This window comes from Chiloscyllium punctatum, unplaced genomic scaffold, assembly GCF_047496795.1.
Source record: "Chiloscyllium punctatum isolate Juve2018m unplaced genomic scaffold, sChiPun1.3 scaffold_893, whole genome shotgun sequence".
Lineage (NCBI taxonomy): Eukaryota > Metazoa > Chordata > Chondrichthyes > Orectolobiformes > Hemiscylliidae > Chiloscyllium > Chiloscyllium punctatum.
Window position 1 is genome coordinate 16,985 of NW_027310627.1, and position 8,016 is coordinate 25,000.

The following is an 8,016-nucleotide window of genomic DNA, read 5'->3' on the forward strand; positions in this document are numbered from 1 at the left end:
GATGGGAGTGAATGTGACTGCTCAACCCGACTTTGAGACTTGTAAGCCGGGTAGCTCAGCCGGGTTTGACCCGGCGGTTCTGCCGACGGTCTCGTCTTCGAGGCCGGTGCCTCCCCCGTGTACAGGCCGATTTTCGTGCATTTCCAACGGTGGGAAGTGGTCCAAAAGGGAATGGGGGTGGACGTGTCTGCTCATACCGACTTTGAGACTTGTAAGCCGGGTAGCTCAGCCGGGTTTGTTCCGGCGGTTCTGCCGACGGTCTCGTCATCGAGGGGGGAGCCTCCCCCGTGTCCAGGCCGATTTTCATGCATTTCCAACCGTGGGAAGTGGTCCAAAAGGGAATGGGGGTGAATGTGACTGCTCATACCGACTTTGAGACTTTTAAGCCGGGTAGCTCGGCCGGGTTTGACCCGGCGGTTCTGCCGACGGTCTCGTCTTCGAGGCGGGTGCCTCCCCCGTGTACAGGCCGATTTTCGTGCATTTCGAACCGTGGGAAGTGGTCTAAAAGTCGATGGGAGTGAACGTGACTGCTCAACCCGACTTTGAGACTTGTAAGCCGGGTAGCTCAGCCAGGTTTGACCCGGCGGTTCTGCCGACGGTCTCGCCTTCGAGGGCGGACCCTCCCCCGTGTACAGGCCGGTTTTCGTGCATTTCGAACCGTGGGAAGTGATCCAAAAGGGAATGGGGGTGAACGTGACTGCCCAACCCGGCTTTGAGACTTGTAAGCCGGGTAGCTCAGCCGGGTTGGACCCGGCGGTTCTGCCGACGGTCTCGACTTCGAGGCGGGTGCCTCCCCCGTGTACAGGCCGATTTTCATGCATTTGCAACGGTGGGAAGTTGCCCAAAAGTCGATGGGAGTGAATGTGACTGCTCAACCCGACTTCGAGACTTGTAAGCCGGGTAGCTCAGCCGGGTTTGACCCGGCGGTTCTGCCGACGGTCTCGCCTTCGAGGGGGGAGCCTCCCCCGTGTACAGGCCGATTTTCGTGCATTTCCAACGGTGGGAACAGGTTCAAAAGGGGATGGGAGTGATTGTGACTGCTCAACCCGACTCTAGGGCTTCTAACCCGGGTAGCCCGGCCGGGTTTGACCCGGCGGTTCTGCCGACGGTCTCGTCTTCGAGGCGGGTGCCTCCCCCGTATACAGGCCGATTTTCATGCATTTCGAACCGTGGGAAGTGGTCCAAAAGGGAATGGGGGTGGACGTGTCTGCTCATACCGACTTTGAGACTTGTAAGCCGGGTAGCTCAGCCGGGTTTGATCCGGCGGTTCTGCCGACGGTCTCGCCTTCGAGGGGGGAGCCTCCCCCGTGTTCAGTCCGATTTCCATGCATTTCCAACCGTGGGAAGTTGCCCAAAAGGGGATGGGAGTGAATGTGACTGCTCAACCCGACTTTGGCGCTTCCGACCCGGGTAGCTCAGCCGGGTTTGACCCGGCGGTTCTGCCGACGGTCTCGTCTTCGAGGCGGGTGCCTCCCCCGTATACAGGCCGATTTTCATGCATTTCGAACCGTGGGAAGTGGTCCAAAAGGGAATGGGGGTGGACGTGTCTGCTCATACCGACTTTGAGACTTGTAAGCCGGGTAGCTCAGCCGGGTTTGATCCGGCGGTTCTGCCGACGGTCTCGCCTTCGAGGGGGGAGCCTCCCCCGTGTTCAGTCCGATTTCCATGCATTTCCAACCGTGGGAAGTTGCCCAAAAGGGGATGGGAGTGAATGTGACTGCTCAACCCGACTTTGGCGCTTCCGAGCCGGGTAGCTCAGCCGGGTTTGACCCGGCGGTTCTGCCGACGGTCTCGTCTTCGAGGCGGGTGCCTCCCCCGTGTACAGGCCGATTTTCATGCATTTGGAACCGTGGGAAGTGGTCCAAAAGGGAATGGGGGTGGACGTGACTGCTCATACCGACTTTGAGACTTGTAAGCCGGGTAGCTCAGCCGGGTTTGACCCGGCGGTTCTGCCGACGGTCTCGCCTTCGAGGGGGGAGCCTCCCCCGTGTTCAGTCCGATTTTCGTGCATTTCCCACGGTGGGAAATGGTATCTTTCATTACGGGGACAAGGGTCTGAAGCGGTGAAGTCAGTAACCGGCATAGTTAAGGAAAGGGTTCGAATTTTCTCAACAGTACGAAAAAAGTGAGCAGGGAAGCTAGAGAAGGTGTCAGTGAGTCCCAAACGAGTGAACCGCAAAACTTAGGGAAATGCCCGAAAGCGTTTTAAAGGGTGAAATCGGGAACGAGGAAATGATCGGAAAGTGCCTGAAAGTGCTAAATGAGTAAACAGAAAAACGAAGAAAAATGTTTGAAAAGAAGAAGTGAGTAACCAGGAAAACTTAGAAAAATGTTCAAAACGAAGAAATCAGTAACCAGGAAAACTTAGAAAAATGATCAAAAAGAAGAAATGAGTAACCAGGAAAACTTAGAAAAATGTTTAAAAAGAAGAAATCAGTAACCAGGAAAACTTAGGAAAATGTTTAAAAAGAAGAAATCAGTAACCAGAAAAACTGCGAAAAATGTTTAAAAAGAAGAAATGAGTAACCAGAAAAACTTAGAAAAATGTTTAAAAAGAAGAAATCAGTAACCAGGAAAACTTAGAAAAATGTTTAAAAAGAAGAAATCAGTAACCAGGAAAACTTAGAAAAATGTTATAAAAGAAGAAGTGAGTAACCAGAAAAACTTAGAAAAATGTTTAAAAAGAAGAAATCAGTAACCAGAAAAACTGCGAAAAATGTTTAAAAAGAAGAAATCAGTAACCAGACAAACTGCGAAAAATGTTTAAAAAGAAGAAATCAGTAACCAGGAAAACTTAGAAAAATGTTTAAAAAGAAGAAGTGAGTAACCAGAAAAACTTAGAAAAATGTTTAAAAAGAAGAAATCAGTAACCAGAAAAACTTAGAAAAATGTTTAAAAAGAAGAAATCAGTAACCAGAAAAACTGCGAAAAATGTTTAAAAAGAAGAAATCAGTAACCAGAAAAACTTAGAAAAATGTTTAAAAAGAAGAAGTGAGTAACCAGAAAAACTTAGAAAAATGTTTAAAAAGAAGAAATCAGTAACCAGAAAAACGGCGAAAAATGTTTAAAAAGAAGAAATCAGTAACCAGACAAACTGCGAAAAATGTTTAAAAAGAAGAAATCAGTAACCAGAAAAACTTAGAAAAATGTTTAAAAAGAAGAAATCAGTAACCAGAAAAACTTAGAAAAATGTTTCAAAAGAAGAAGTGAGTAACCAGAAAAACTTAGAAAAATGTTTAAAAAGAAGAAGTGAGTAACCAGAAAAACTTAGAAAAATGTTTAAAAAGAAGAAATCAGTAACCAGAAAAACTTAGAAAAATGTTTAAAAAGAAGAAATCAGTAACCAGAAAAACTGCGAAAAATGTTTAAAAAGAAGAAATCAGTAACCAGACAAACTGCGAAAAATGTTTAAAAAGAAGAAATCAGTAACCAGGAAAACTTAGAAAAATGTTTAAAAAGAAGAAGTCAGTAACCAGAAAAACTTAGAAAAATGTTTAAAAAGAAGAAATCAGTAACCAGAAAAACTTAGAAAAATGTTTAAAAAGAAGAAATCAGTAACCAGAAAAACTGCGAAAAATGTTTAAAAAGAAGAAATCAGTAACCAGAAAAACTTAGAAAAATGTTTAAAAAGAAGAAGTGAGTAACCAGAAAAACTTAGAAAAATGTTTAAAAAGAAGAAATCAGTAACCAGAAAAACGGCGAAAAATGTTTAAAAAGAAGAAATCAGTAACCAGACAAACTGCGAAAAATGTTTAAAAAGAAGAAATCAGTAACCAGAAAAACTTAGAAAAATGTTTCAAAAGAAGAAGTGAGTAACCAGAAAAACTTAGAAAAATGTTTAAAAAGAAGAAGTGAGTAACCAGAAAAACTTAGAAAAATGTTTAAAAAGAAGAAATCAGTAACCAGAAAAACTTAGAAAAATGTTTAAAAAGAAGAAATCAGTAACCAGAAAAACTGCGAAAAATGTTTAAAAAGAAGAAATCAGTAACCAGACAAACTGCGAAAAATGTTTAAAAAGAAGAAATCAGTAACCAGGAAAACTTAGAAAAATGTTTAAAAAGAAGAAGTGAGTAACCAGAAAAACTTAGAAAAATGTTTAAAAAGAAGAAATCAGTAACCAGAAAAACTTAGAAAAATGTTTAAAAAGAAGAAATCAGTAACCAGAAAAACTGCGAAAAATGTTTAAAAAGAAGAAATCAGTAACCAGAAAAACTTAGAAAAATGTTTAAAAAGAAGAAGTGAGTAACCAGAAAAACTTAGAAAAATGTTTAAAAAGAAGAAATCAGTAACCAGAAAAACGGCGAAAAATGTTTAAAAAGAAGAAATCAGTAACCAGACAAACTGCGAAAAATGTTTAAAAAGAAGAAATCAGTAACCAGAAAAACTTAGAAAAATGTTTCAAAAGAAGAAGTGAGTAACCAGAAAAACTTAGAAAAATGTTTAAAAAGAAGAAGTGAGTAACCAGAAAAACTTAGAAAAATGTTTAAAAAGAAGAAATCAGTAACCAGAAAAACTTAGAAAAATGTTTAAAAAGAAGAAATCAGTAACCAGAAAAACTTAGAAAAATGTTTAAAAAGAAGAAATCAGTAACCAGAAAAACTGCGAAAAATGTTTAAAAAGAAGAAATCAGTAACCAGACAAACTGCGAAAAATGTTTAAAAAGAAGAAATCAGTAACCAGGAAAACTTAGAAAAATGTTTAAAAAGAAGAAGTGAGTAACCAGAAAAACTTAGAAAAATGTTTAAAAAGAAGAAATCAGTAACCAGAAAAACTTAGAAAAATGTTTAAAAAGAAGAAATCAGTAACCAGAAAAACTGCGAAAAATGTTTAAAAAGAAGAAATCAGTAACCAGGAAAACTTAGAAAAATGTTTAAAAAGAAGAAGTGAGTAACCAGAAAAACTTAGAAAAATGTTTAAAAAGAAGAAATCAGTAACCAGAAAAACTTAGAAAAATGTTTAAAAAGAAGAAATCAGTAACCAGAAAAACTGCGAAAAATGTTTAAAAAGAAGAAATCAGTAACCAGAAAAACTTAGAAAAATGTTTAAAAAGAAGAAGTGAGTAACCAGAAAAACTTAGAAAAATGTTTAAAAAGAAGAAATCAGTAACCAGAAAAACGGCGAAAAATGTTTAAAAAGAAGAAATCAGTAACCAGACAAACTGCGAAAAATGTTTAAAAAGAAGAAATCAGTAACCAGAAAAACTTAGAAAAATGTTTCAAAAGAAGAAGTGAGTAACCAGAAAAACTTAGAAAAATGTTTAAAAAGAAGAAGTGAGTAACCAGAAAAACTTAGAAAAATGTTTAAAAAGAAGAAATCAGTAACCAGAAAAACTTAGAAAAATGTTTAAAAAGAAGAAATCAGTAACCAGAAAAACTGCGAAAAATGTTTAAAAAGAAGAAATCAGTAACCAGGAAAACTTAGAAAAATGTTTAAAAAGAAGAAATGAGTAACCAGGAAAACTTAGAAAAATGTTTAAAAAGAAGAAATGAGTAACCAGGAAAACTTAGAAAAATGTTTAAAAAGAAGAAATCAGTAACCAGAAAAACTTAGAAAAATGTTTAAAAAGAAGAAATCAGTAACCAGAAAAACGGCGAAAAATGTTTAAAAAGAAGAAATGAGTAACCAGAAAAACTTAGAAAAATGTTTAAAAAGAAGAAATCAGTAACCAGAAAAACGGCGAAAAATGTTTAAAAAGAAGAAATCAGTAACCAGAAAAACTTAGAAAAATGTTTAAAAAGAAGAAGTGAGTAACCAGAAAAACTTAGAAAAATGTTTAAAAAGAAGAAATGAGTAACCAGAAAAACTTAGAAAAATGTTTAAAAAGAAGAAATCAGTAACCAGAAAAACTTAGAAAAATGTTTAAAAAGAAGAAATGAGTAACCAGAAAAACGGCGAAAAATGTTTAAAAAGAAGAAATCAGTAACCAGAAAAACGGCGAAAAATGTTTAAAAAGAAGAAATCAGTAACCAGACAAACTGCGAAAAATGTTTAAAAAGAAGAAATCAGTAACCAGAAAAACTTAGAAAAATGTTTAAAAAGAAGAAATCAGTAACCAGGAAAACTTGGAAAAAAACACTTAGAAAAATTTTCAGCAAAGTGTGAAAAATATTCTAAGTGTCAGCGGAGGAAAATGCTGCAGCATCGGGAAAGATTCGCAAACTTACACCGAACATGTGCTCCGAAGTGCCGGAGGAATTGGGTGAATTGAGCCCGGCAAATGGCCAGCTGTCGTTTTGTGCCTGCAGCCCGAAAACTTTAACTTTGTCTGTCGCGGAAGTCCGGACCGAGAAAAATCCAAACGGTTTTGACCGGACCGAGTTCCAGACCGATGCAGTCAAATTTGGAATTCAGACCCATTCAGTGCCACTTGTAGTTTTTCCGCAGTGAGGTTGGCGGGGTACCCGGAGATATATGGGAACACGATTTTTAGAACAAAATGGCGGCGCGGGACCGTTCTGAAAGGCATCCGAAAAACGGTTCCACGGGCATAGCACTTTAATGACAGGTATGAGTGCATGCCGGAGAGCTCTTGGAAGTCGAATTTTTGACACTTTGTCAATTTTTTGACAGATTTGACAAACTCTTTCTGTCTGTTCTAAGAGTCAGTCAGAGACTTGTGCGGCGGTCTTTTGACACTATTGGAGGGCGGGCAAACCCCACGTTGACTCCGGCCGTCCCTCCACAGGCGCTCGTGTCCAAAATGAAGGCGAGAGACGCGAGTGGCCTGGTTCCCTTGGGTGTTGCCAAGAAGGCTGCGGGCTGACCGTTGCCTGAGCACTCCCTAAAGCCTCTTGTGATGAGAGCAGACCTCGCCTGCCGCACGACCGGCTCTGGGAGTCGTTGGGCCGCTATTTGTGAATAGTCTGGTCCTCCTCTGCCACCCGGACAAGCGCGATGGCTCTGCCGCCCTGCGGTGCTCGTCACCCAGGTTTGGGGAACACGATACTCGTAACAAAAATAAAAGGCGGCTCGGGACCTGCAGGCGAAAGGGGTCCCGTGGTGCTAAGCACGTCGACTTCGGGTCTCGGTGCAAGCCGGAGAGCTCACGGAAGTCTAAAGTTTTCGGCACGTGGTCGAATCTTTTCAAAGGCTTACCCGGCTCTTTCCGTCCATTCTGAGAGTAAGTCAGAGGCCGGTGCGGAGGTCTCTTGACAATCGGAGGGGGTGGTGGCCCTCCGCAGGCGCTCGTGTCGAAAATGAAGGCGAGAGACGCGAGTGGCCTGGTTCCCCTGGGTGTTGCCAGGAAGGCTGCGGGCTGACCCTTGCCTGAGCACTCCCTAAAGCCTCTTGTGATGAGAGCAGACCTCGCGCGCCGCACGACCGGCTCTGGGAGTCGTTGGGCCGCTATCTGTGAATAGTCTGGTCCTCCTCTGCCACCCGGCCAAGTGCGATGGCTCTGCCGCCCTGCGGTGCTCGTCACGCAGGTATGGGGCACACGATGCTCGTAACAGCAAATAAAGGCGGCTCGGGACCTGCAGGCGAAAGGGGTCCCGTGGTGCTTAGCACGTCGACTTCGGGTCTCGGTGCAAGCCGGAGAGCTCACGGAAGTCTAAAGTTTTCGGCACGTGGTCGAATCTTTTGAAAGGCTTACCCGGCTCTTTCCGTCCATTCTGAGAGTCAGTCAGAGGCCGGTGCGGCGGTCTATTGACGACCGGAGGCTCCCATGGGTGTTGCGATGAGGGTGGAGGGCACAGAACCTTGCCTTAGCACTCCCTAATAAAGCCTCTTGTGAAGAGAGCAGACCTCGCGCGCCGCACGACCGGCTCTGGGAGTCGTTGGGCCGCTATCTGTGAATAGTCTGGTCCTCCTCTGCCACCCGGCCAAGTGCGATGGCTCTGCCGCCCTGCGGTGCTCGTCACGCAGGTATGGGGCACACGATGCTCGTAACAGCAAATAAAGGCGGCTCGGGACCTGCAGGCGAAAGGGGTCCCGTGGTGCTTAGCACGTCGACTTCGGGTCTCGGTGCAAGCCGGAGAGCTCACGGAAGTCTAAAGTTTTCGGCACGTGGTCGAATCT